The following is a 12,373-nucleotide window of genomic DNA, read 5'->3' on the forward strand; positions in this document are numbered from 1 at the left end:
CAGTCCTTGCGAGGCCAAGGTGATGTCCAAAACCTCTTGCCTGTTTTTAGTGACAAAGGTTGGGACATCTCCCTTGTTGCAAACTACCAGATTAGTACGCAAAATAAACTCTATTAGCGACTCTCCCCTTGCATTAGTATCACTACTTCCCCATATACTATGATGTGCATTCGCATCGCATCCCATAATGAGTTTCGTCTTTGTTTTCAGTGACTCCTCCACTAAGGTCTTAACGGCATATGGAGGCATCTCCCTGTCATGTCCCATGTAGACCGAAGATACCCAATATTTGCATTTGGCTATTTCTAAACTTGCAACGACAGTGTCTGTATTGCACATTGAAGGAAGCAGAAACAAGTTGAGCTCGTTTTTAGCAATTATACAGGCCCGATTTACATCATTACCAGTATACTGCAATAGTTTGAACCCCGGAGTACTTAATTCACATATTTTGTTTTTATAAACATATGGTTCTTGAATAAGAACTATATCTATGTCCCCTTTCATCAGGAGAACTTTTAAGGCAGCACATGCAGCCTTACAATGATGAAGATTTATCTGGAGGATCCGTAGGACCATCGAGATTTTCAACAACCGTCACATCAGCCGCTTCAATCGAGTCATCAAGAATGTCCTCTTCAGAGATATCGGTGACTCTCGCAATAACCATAGGTTCAACTTTGGTGAGTTCTGAGGCAGTAGAAGCCTTCTTACGCATACGGTATCTATCCATGTCTTCAAATGTCTTGGTATCCCCCTCGACTTCGCAAGAGGATCCGCTTACTTCTGATTCAGACAGAGGCTTGTCCATTTCTGAATCCTTTAGCTGATCGTTTTTATACACCTTCATTTGGATATAATGAAAGCCATAACATACACGGCCCTGGGACTTTGCTAGATGTGGCAAAGACTGAGTGTTCAATATAAACACTGCATGCCGTCTTGGCCCATCCACTTCATCCAAACGGCCAACCTTCCAATCAGCTGTTGGAAGATCTGGATTGCATTGTTTCAGTCTATTTAAAATAGATTCAGGGTCAGGAGGGTTTGCAGGTATCCACGCATGTGCTCTTGGTCTAGCCGGTATGTCTTTCTTCTCGACTAACTCTAGAGCAGTTAGTATCAGAGCAGCTTTAAAACACTAGCTTAATCTAGCTTAAATCGTCCTTGATACCAACCAGCCTCTTGGTGTCGAGGATCTGGGCCGGGAAACTTTTCCAGCACCTGTGAGTAGACGCCAGACAAAGCATTCTCAATTTCCCCCCATTTTTGCTTTGGAACCATACCGTCCAATGCTCCTTTATTTATGATAGCCATCACAAGGCTGTCTTTAGCAACTGAGGCAAACGATCGTTGATCCCTTTTGGAGGATGGCAGCTCATCCGGTGATCGTTCCCTTTTTCCAGCCTCAAGAATTCCTTGAGCCCATTTTAAGGAATCGCTTTGTTTAGCCGACAACGTGCTTGGGTCGACTGATCCTAATTTCTTTAGGATAAACAAAGCATTTCTGCGTTCTTTGAATCTCTTTCGTGAGGGATTACCTCCTTTTGATGCCGTTACCTTGGAAAAGGTCCGACTTGTCAAATTGTCGCCACCTGTCGACCCGTCTACAGGTCGACTAATTGGGCCTAACTCTTGGTCATTGCCCAAATTTATAACTCCAGTCGATACCCGTCCACTGGGCCCTGAAGTTAGCAACCCAGTGAATGTCTTTGAATTTCTCTGCATGGTGGCCTAATATCCCACCACACTTGAAATTCGTAGTAGGTACTTATTACGATAATTTTATCCGCTATGTGCTCTTGGTCTAGCCGGTATTTCTTTCTTCTCGACTAACTCTAGAGCAGTTAGTATCAGAGCAGCTTTAAAACACTAGCTTAATCTAGCTTAAATCGTCCTTGATACCAACCAGCCTCTTGGTGTCGAGGATCTGGGCCGGGAAACTTTTCCAGCACCTGTGAGTAGACGCCAGACAAAGCATTCTCAATTTCCCCCCATTTTTGCTTTGGAACCATACCGTCCAATGCTCCTTTATTTATGATAGCCATCACAAGGCTGTCTTTAGCAACTGAGGCAAACGATCGTTGATCCCTTTTGGAGGATGGCAGCTCATCCGGTGATCGTTCCCTTTTTCCAGCCTCAAGAATTCCTTGAGCCCATTTTAAGGAATCGCTTTGTTTAGCCGACAACGTGCTTGGGTCGACTGATCCTAATTTCTTTAGGATAAACAAAGCATTTCTGCGTTCTTTGAATCTCTTTCGTGAGGGATTACCTCCTTTTGATGCCGTTACCTTGGAAAAGGTCCGACTTGTCAAATTGTCGCCACCTGTCGACCCGTCTACAGGTCGACTAATTGGGCCTAACTCTTGGTCATTGCCCAAATTTATAACTCCAGTCGATACCCGTCCACTGGGCCCTGAAGTTAGCAACCCAGTGGATGTCTTTGAATTTCTCTGCATGGTGGCCTAATATCCCACCACACTTGAAATTCGTAGTAGGTACTTATTACGATAATTTTATCCGCTATTAAAAAACACGTCCGTTCCGTTCGACGGTTGAAATAATAATTTAAGTGCAAACATGTAATGTTCCTAAACTAACACTAAATGCTGGGACATCTATGTTAATATGTTAGAATATATTATGTTTGGGGCATCAATGTTTCATAAAAATCATATGTGTGAATGCAAACATATATAAATTTACAAATTTCGACTAAACATACATATGTTGTGATATTTTATTCAAAGCGACAGAGAGAGTATAGAGAAAGAAATAGAGATGGAAACCGGGAGAGTTGACGAAAGATATCAACATAACACAGCGAAAGAATCAAAAGACAACAATTTCTGTGAAACCGCTTGTATGTTGTTTCGGAAAACTGTTTTATGATCAGGCCAAAAATTTGATATGCTTAAGTCTAAATATTATTTAATTTGAATAAAGAGAATAGACATTCGGAACCAAGAGAATAGACATTTGAAAAACAAACAGCATATGTTTTCGCCTTGAGGGCAGCCTTTTATGTATGTGTGGACATGTGTTTTGTTTATCATTTTGGCATTATGGGCACAATTTTTCGTTAAAAGAAATCAGGGGTCTTCATAAAAATAACGAAAGGGCACTATACTCTTTTTAGAGTTGGGACAGTAAAATGTAATAAGGAGGAAATAGTGAAAAATTACACAGTAGCTATTTTTGGCTTTTTTATTTTCGACATGTTTCTATTGAAATATGGATAAAACGGCGTTTTCTATCTAAGCCTTGTTGCCAGAATAAGGTTTTCCACATATTTCAAAGCCCAATTGAAACATAACATTTAGAATATTAGCATTTGAATCGTTTATCCTTTTTATGTTATTATAATATTCTATATTTATTATGATATTACTAAATGAAAATAGTAGATGTGAATTGCTTTGTACGCTGAAAAAATATTGTCGTGAGGTCAAAGATTTCATGTCTTTAAAATACGAATACAAATTTTGCTTAGCATAGAAGACACATTTCTCTAAAATAAAGTTATTTTACTTGTCCAAAACTCGATAAACTTTTCAATGAAGTCATATTGTCCTTATAATTAAGTGATTTTTCTTAAAAATGGGTATCTAAACATTAAAGAAAAACTGTTTGGGCTAAGGTCAACTTGACTTTAATAATTCAGAAAAATTCTTTAGATTTAATGAAATTGTCTTTAAATTTGTTGTCTTTTTGCATCTTGACCACGAAGCAAAAAATCGTTCAAATATAGGACATGTTTTTCAACACTTTATTTTAAAGACGTTTTTTACTTGAAACATAGCATAATTTCTACTGGAAGTCGAGTCTTAAATTGGAAAATAAAGTTGCCGTTAACTCGTTTTTAAAGGACTTTGATAGCATATGAAGAAAAAAAGCTGAGAAAGCGAAAAATTAAAATTTGCTTCCTAGAAGCAAGTACACAAAACCTAAATTTAAAAGAGAATTGTGTCTTAAAAGTATCCTTACTTGTATTCTCCGCTTTTTTGGCTCGGAAGCAATACCAAATTTTTTAAAGTAAAGACAAAATCTTTGGAACCGAGTATGCTTTTTTCAGTGTAGTATTAAATACATATTATTTTTATATAGTACCAACCTTCAAATGATTCGTGTCAAAATTTGACGTCTGTAAGTCAATTAGTTTGTGAGATAGAGCGTCTTTTGTGAAGCAACTTTTGTTATTGTGAAAAAATGGAAAAAACGAATTTCGTGTTTTGATAAAATACTGTTTTCTGAAGGGGAAAAATACGGTGGAAGCAAAAACTTGGCTTCATAATGAGTTTCCGGTGTCTGCCCCAGGGAAATCAACAATAATTGATTGGTATGCAAAATTTAAGCGTGGTGAAATGAGCACGGAGGACGGTGAACGCAATGGACGCCCGAAAGAGGTGGTTACCGACGAAAACATCAAAAAAATCCACAAAATGATTTTGAATGACCGTAAAATGAAGTTGATCGAGATAGCAGAGGCCTTAAAGATATCAAAGGAACGTGTTGGTCGTGTCATTCATCAATATTTGGATATGCGGAAGCTCTTTGCAAAATGGGTGCCGCGCGAGCTCACATTTGACCAAAAACAACAACGTGTTGATGATTCTGAGCAGTGTTTGCAGCTGTTAACTCGTAATACATCTGAGGTTTTCCGTCGATATGTGACAATGGATGAAACATGGCTCCATCACTACACTCCTGAGTCCAATCGACAGTCGGCTGAGTGGACAGCGACCGGTGAACCGTCTCCGAAGCGTGGAAAGACTCAAAAGTCCGCTGGCAAAGTAATGGCCTCTGTTTTTTGGGATGCGCATGGAATTATTTTTTATCGATTATCTTGAGAAGGGAAAACCCCATCAACAGTGACTATTGTAAGGCGTTATTGGAGCGTTTGAAGGTCGAAATCGCGGCAAAACAGCCCCATATGAAGAAGAAAAAAGTGTTGTTTCACCAAGACAACGCACCGTACCACAGGTCATTGAGAACGATGACAAAAATTCATGAATTGGGCTTCGAATTGCTTCCCCACCGTATTCTCCAGATCTGGCCCCCAGCGACTTTTTCTTGTTCTCAGACCTCAAAAGGATGCTCGCAGGGAAAAAATTTGGCTGCAATGATACTGAGGCCTATTTTGAGGCAAAACCGAAGGAGTACTACCAAAATGGTATCAAAAAATTGGAAGGTCATTATAATCGTTGTATCGCTCTTGAAGGGAACTATGTTGAATAATAAAAACGAATTTTGACAAAAAAATGTGTTTTTCTTTGTTAGAGCCAACCTGTTATAAATATTTTTCATTTTAATTGGTTTAAGACCGCTGAATTAATGTTAAATTCGTGAACGTGTACATTTCCACTAATTTTACCCAAGGGAATAAAACCCATTCTTACTATCTTGCAAGTTTATACCGAATAACTTTTATTGGTAAATTATCTAAACAAACCTATTGTTGTCCAATTTTCGTAAAAGTAAACCCATTCCATTAACTCTCTAATGCCCCAATTTGTTCTTACATACACTGAAAAAGAGCATGTCCGATTCCAAAGATTTTGTACACTAATGATTTTGGTATTGATTTCGAATTGGAATTTATTAGTTTTTTTCAGCTTTTTCTATCAAACGCTATCAAAGAGCTTTAAAAACGCACTAACGACAATTTAAATTTCCAAATTCAGACTAGACTTCAAGTACAAATTATTCTATGTATACGTTTTTAAAATAAAGCGTTGAAAAACATCTTCTATTTTTGAACGCTTTTTTGGTTTGTGGTCAAGATACAAAAACTCCACATATTTAAAGACTTTTTCTTTAATTTTAAGATTTTTTAGAATTGACCCTAGCCTTCTTTCATATAAAGATACCCATTTTTAAATTGAATCACTTAACTGTAAGGACAAAACGACTTTATCGGCTTTTGGACAAGGCAAAAAGTTTATATAAGAGAAATTCACAAATGCTATTATAACCAAAATTCGCGTTCGTATTTTAAGGACATGAACTCTTTGGCCTCACGACAATATTTTTTCAGCGTACAAAGCAATTCACATCTACTATTTTCATTTAGTAATATCATAATAAATATAGAATATTATAATAACATAAAAAGGATAAACGATTCAAATGCTAATATTCTAAATGTTATGTTTCAATTGGGCTTTGAAATATGTGGAAAACCTTATTCTGGCAACAAGGCTTAGATAGAAAACGCCGTTTTATCCATATTTCAATAGAAACATGTCGAAAATAAAACAGCCAAAAATAGCTAAAACGGTCATGAAAAAAGCCAGAAAAAAGCTAAAAGCTAAATTTATTTTTTCCCCGCTAAACGACTTCAAAAAAGCCAAATCTAGCTGAAAAATAGCTAACTTGGCAACGCTGGTGTGGCTGAGTGTGCTAAGGTGTTCTGTTATGGTGCCTGCAAACCCAGGTTCAACCCCTGCTCGGAGCGAGAAAGTTTTTCAAATTGTAAAAATTAGATAATAGGAAAATAATAGTGTTAATAAAACATATGGACGAAAAAAGTGAAATTGGTTTAAAAAAAATTGTTTCTTTCGCTTTTTAAATTTCTTCATTCAAATTAACTTCCAGGGAACAACTTCTAAAGCAGTGCAAAGGATCCAAAAAGGGAGTACTTCCGTCCTATGACAAGCCCGTGTAAAATTCATTGGAGATGATCCAAGTTTGCACTACTCCCGGATCACAGATTGGGGATCCAAACTACTTTTTTGGAAGCTCTTTTTTGCTGGGAAGTTAACATCCCTGGGTTTGAGACCCTATTTACAGAGATAGATGAAGATATTCGTTTTTCGCAGAAACGAACTTAGTACTAAGCATTAAGAAGAACTTCCAATTTTTTTTTGCTGGGATGCTACTGCTGCCCCTTTTTCAGCAAACAAAAATTGCTGTTTTAGCAAACATTTTTGCTATTATGAGTAACAACATTTTTTGGGTGTACATGAAACTCTCAGAAATGTCACCAGCATTACTGAGGTGGGATAATCCACCGCTGAAAAACTTTTTGGTGGTCGGTCGAAGCAGGAATCGAACCCACGACCTTGTGTATGCAAGGCGGGCATGCTAACCATTGCACCACGGTGGCTCCCATGTTCTTCTGGCTAGTGTATCCAACATGTCATCAACGCGTGGAAGTGGGTAACTGTCTTTCTTGGTGACATCATTTAACTTTCTGTAGTCCACTCAAAATCGGGTGCTTCCATCTTTCTTTTTGACTAGTACAACTGGTGAGCACCAACACTGGTAAAAAAAAGGCGGTACGTGGCCATTACCGTTTGGTATTAATTGATTGGTTCACGTTACCTTATAATTTTGATACCACTTTCTATCAAATCGTTTACATCTGTTTATTGTGGTATTAACTATCACATACTCGTCGCCGTTGCTAAAAACTAAGTTGTCGCCTTAGTAGTTTAGTTTGTTCAAATAAAGTAAATAGACGCCTTAATTGCAATATTTCTTGGAAAACATGATGACTGAAAAAACTAAATTTGTGGATATAGCGAAGTATTCGTAAGTATAAAATGTTTTAGTATTATTAATGTTTACTAATTCGGAACCATTCTCTCATTAGATACGTAAGAGACATACAAAACTTTCCAAATCTCACAACAAACAGCTTGAGGCATGCGGAGCGTGTGATGGGACATAAAATTCAAAGAATAATTTTGTATGAAAAAAGTGGTGAAGTGTATGTACTATGTATTTTTATAAATGTATTAAAGGAAAAGTCATTGTTACGTGTATTTTATTGAACTAATATGTATTATAACAATAAATACCGGGGTTGTATTAAACCCAATACCGTTTTGGTATTATTTGGTAATACCACACTGTTTATATATCAATAACTTAATGGTATAAATATTAATACCGCTTAGGTATTATTTTTAATACCATTTTGGTACTTAGTACTTTCATGCTTTGCGTACCGCCTGTACCGTTCGGTATTGATATTGTATCATACGGGGTTGGCTAACTATCAATAACGTACGGTATCGATTTGAGCACGTATGGTAATAATTTTTCTATGGGTGAAGGTCTTGATGATGTCTCGATCACACCACTTTCCGCCATTTCCTTTATGAGCTTATGAACCTCATCTCGTTTTGTCAGTGGAATACTTCGTGGCACCTGTTTTATTGGTATTTGCTCTGTAGTAGTTATTTCATGCTTCACCACAGATATTTTTCCTTGATTTCTCTTCTCAAAAGCAAAGAAATCTAAATCTGAACCGATTTCATCCAAATTTGGCACAATCAACGGTACTATACAAAGTACCTCTTGTGCAAAATTTAAAGCAAATCGGGGCAAAACTCTGGCTTTTGAGTCCTTATAAGTGCAAATCGGATGAAAGATATATATATATATATATATATATATATATATATATATATATATATATATATATATATATATGGGAGCTATATCTACATCTGAACCGATGTCAACCAAATTTGGCACACATAACGATACCACCAAACGTACCTCTCGTTCAAAATTTGAAGCAAATCACGGCAAAACTCTGGCTTTTGAGGCCATATAAGTGCAAATCGGGCGAAAGATATATATATGAGAGCTATATCTAAATCTTAACCGATTTCAACCAAATTTAGTACACTTACCGATATTATTAAACGTACTCCTTGTGCAAAATTTGAAGCATGTCAGGGCAAAACTCTGGCTTTTGAGGCCATATAAGTCCAAATCGGACGGAAGATATATATGGGAGCTATATCTAAAGTTGAACCGATTTAAATCAAATTTACCCAGCATTGGTAGAATATCACTACTGCTTTCTATTCAAAATTTCAAATCGAAAATCGGTAGTAAACGTTGGCCTCTGTGGTCATATGAGTCTAAGTCGGAGTAAAGATATAAATGGGAGCTATGTCTAAATCTGAACCGATTTGGTTGATATTGTGCAAATTTTTCGAGACTCATAAAATATTCGGATGTACGGAATTTGAAGAAAATCGGTTGATAAACACGCCAACTATGAACAGATCGGGGATAAATATGTATGGCAGATATATCTAAATCTGAAACAAAATCAATAGTGATTGTCTCTGTCCCAAAAAACCACCCTATGCCAAACTTGAGGACGATGGGACTTAAACTGCGACCTGTACTTTGCACACAAAAATACATGAACAGACAGGCAGACAGACAGACAGACGGACATCGCTAAATCGATTCAGAATTTAATTCTAAGACGATCGGTATACTAAACGGTGGGTCTAAGACTTTTCCTTCTTGGCGTTACATACAAATGCACAAACTTATTTTACCCTCTACCACAGTAGTGGTGAAGGGTAGGTTAGGTTAGGTTAAAGTGGCAGCCCGATTAAGATCACCACATTAACTAAAAGTACCTATTACATATGAGCACTTCTAGTTTTAACCGCTGAACCTTCTCGATTATTTTTCTTCGCTGAACCAACCAGATTGTTCCAAAAACATTAGCAGACTGCTTAAGTTAACGTTTTCCAGATCCGCCAGTAATCTGAAGCTATATGCTCCTAAAAGTTGCTTGCGCTTTACACAAAATGCAGGACACTCATACAAGAGGTGTTTAATTGATTCTTTTTCCTCCGCATCATGACAGCTCATGTGCGGTTTAAGTTGAAATGGGGCCATATTTGCTTGGTGTCGTTACAACCCTTGCAATTCTCCCATCGAACATTTGCCATCATAACAGCCTTCTCACGCAGTATGAGATTGCAGGTAGCTAGGAGCATACCAACAAATTCTAGTTCCCTTGGAATATGTAAGGTAGTCCCTAGCCTTGCCAACTCATCCGCTTTGCAGTTTCCCGGTATGTTCCTATGGCCAGGCACCCATATTAGGTGAATATTGTACTGCTCAGCCATCTCATTGAGAGATTTGCGGCAGTCGATGGCCGTTTTCGAGTTGAGGACCACAGAGTCCAAGGATTTTATTGCAGGTTGACTGTCTGAGTATATATTAATGCCCACATTTTTTTTGGAACATTACTTCTCAGCCAATTCGCCACCTCTCTTATTGCTAATATTTCAGTCTGAAAAACACCACAGTGATTAGGTAATCTTTTCGCTATTCGAAGTTCCAGATCATTAGAATATACTCCGAACCCCACTTGTCCATCCAATTTGGAGCCATCAGTGTAGAAATCTATATATTCTTTATTCCCCGGGGTCTGCGTGCACCACGCCTCACTGTTGGGGATTAGAGTCTGAAACTTTTTGTCGAAAAGTGGACTCGCCAAAGTGTAATCCACTACGTTAGGCACATCTGGCATTATTTTTAGGAGCGAACTGTGACCGTAACTTTTTTTCCGACCACAGCGATAGCTCGCACAACCGCACAGCCGTTGTTGCAGCTGACTGTTTGGCCAAAATGTCTAAAGGCAATAGATGTAGCATGACATTAAGGGAGTCTGTTCCTGTCTTACTAAATGCGCCTGAGATACATAAGCTCGCCATACGCTGAACTTTATCTAAACAAGTCGGTTTCTGAAGTGCCGGCCACCAGACTACAACACCATATAGCATTATAGGTCTAACCACTGCCGTGTATAGCCAATGCACAATTTTTGGTTTTAGTCCCCACTTTTTTCCTATTGCCTTTTTGCACGAGTACAAAGCTACAGTTGCTTTTCTCGCACTTTCTTCAATATTAAGCTTAAAGTTCAGCTTCCTGTCCAAAATAACACCAAGGTATTTTGCACACGCACCAAAGGGAATTTCAATACCCCCTAAGGAAATAGGCCTAACCGTGGGAGTTTTGCGATCTTTGCAGTAAATGACTAATTCTGTCTTTGCAGGATTTACCCCAAGACCATTATCTTTCGCCCATTTCTCAGTCGTCCGGAGGGCCCTCTGAATAATATCTCTGATTGTGGATGGGAATTTTCCCCTGACTGCCAGAGCCACATCATCTGCGTATGCCACCACTTTTATCCTTTCTTTTTCTAGAGAAACCAGAAGGTTATTTATAGCAACATTCCAAAGAAGAGGTGATAGAACTCCTCCTTGGGGAGTGCCTCTGTTCACATACCTTTGTATGTTTGCTTGTCCTAGTGTGTCTGAAATACGTCTCTTCATTAGCAGTTCGTCTAACAGCCTGAGTATACATGGATCAACATTCAGAGTTGTCAGTCCATTTAATATCGAGCTCGGATGGACATTATTATTGAACGCCCCTTTGATGTCTAGAAACGCCACGATTGTGTATTCTTTGACGGATAGTGAACTTTCAATAAAGCTGAATAGTTCATGTAGTGCGGTCTCAGTAGATCTGCCCTTCGAGTATGCATGCTGTCGTTTCGAGAACAAACTTGAATCGATGCTAGTTCTAAGATAAGGAAACGACCGCTGAGCAACTGTGGCACCGCCAGTACATGGTTCAACCGTCTGATTTCTAGGAAAATGTGTGTCCAATAGTAACTCCAGCGTCTCCTCACTGGACGTTGTCCAATTGCCCTCCGATGTTTTAATGAAACCTGGAGCGGAGTTGGTGGATGCTAGAACCTTCCGTAATCTGGAAGCCTCGGACGTATTCTTAATACTGCTGCAGAAATCATTCCAATAGTTATGATGAGCCTTTCTCAGTTCTCGCTTGTATCCTCTCAGATTCTTCTTGTAAGCGTCCCAGTCCTCAGGGGCTCTGGTGGACTTTGCCTTGTTAAAGAGCTTTCTGCGGGATTTCCTCATATTACTTAATTTCGTAGACCACCATGGTGGTCGATTTTCCCCCTTGGCTTCCCTCTAGGGCATGCAGCTTTCAGTGAGATGTTGAAGGCCTTAGTAATCCGCTCCACTGCGTGTTCGATATCTTGCACATTTCTCATATTTGCTTCTGTTATTTCCGGTATCATCATATTGAACGATTCCCTATACCTATTCCAATCAGCTTTTCTAACATTTGGCGGAAATATGGTCTTGGTGATATGAACATCAAATTTGAAACTGATGTAGCGATGATCTGAGAAGCTGTGTTCACTTAAAACCTGCCACTCAGATATCATTTCATTCAGTTCTTGCGAGGCCAAGGTGATGTCCAAAAGCTCTTGCCTGTTTTTAATGACAAAGGTTGGGGCATCTCCCTTGTTGCAAACTACAAGATTAGTACGCAAAATAAACTCTATTAGCGACTCTCCCCTTGCATTAGTATCACTACCTCCCCATATACTATGATGTGCATTCGCATCGCATTCCATAATGAGTTTCGTCTTTTTTTTATAGTGACTCCTCCACTAAGGTCTTAACGGCACATGGAGGCATCTCCCTGTCATGTCCCATGTAGACCGAAGATACCCAATATTTGCATTTGGCTATTTCTAAACTGGCAACGACAGTGTCTGTATTGC

At 38.6% G+C, this 12,373-nt stretch overlaps 1 long non-coding RNA gene across 1 annotated transcript; it reads left to right on the plus strand.

The window, feature by feature from the left end:
* The first annotated feature begins 7,183 nt into the window (after positions 1–7,183).
* On the plus strand, positions 7,184–7,851 carry LOC142240538 (uncharacterized). The gene is made up of 2 exons (XR_012723304.1): positions 7,184–7,536; positions 7,598–7,851. It is a non-coding gene; the product is annotated as an uncharacterized LOC142240538 (long non-coding RNA).
* Positions 7,852–12,373: the final 4,522 nt, after the last annotated feature.

This window comes from Haematobia irritans, chromosome 1, assembly GCF_050003625.1.
Source record: "Haematobia irritans isolate KBUSLIRL chromosome 1, ASM5000362v1, whole genome shotgun sequence".
In the NCBI taxonomy this organism is placed as follows: Eukaryota; Metazoa; Arthropoda; class Insecta; order Diptera; family Muscidae; genus Haematobia; species Haematobia irritans.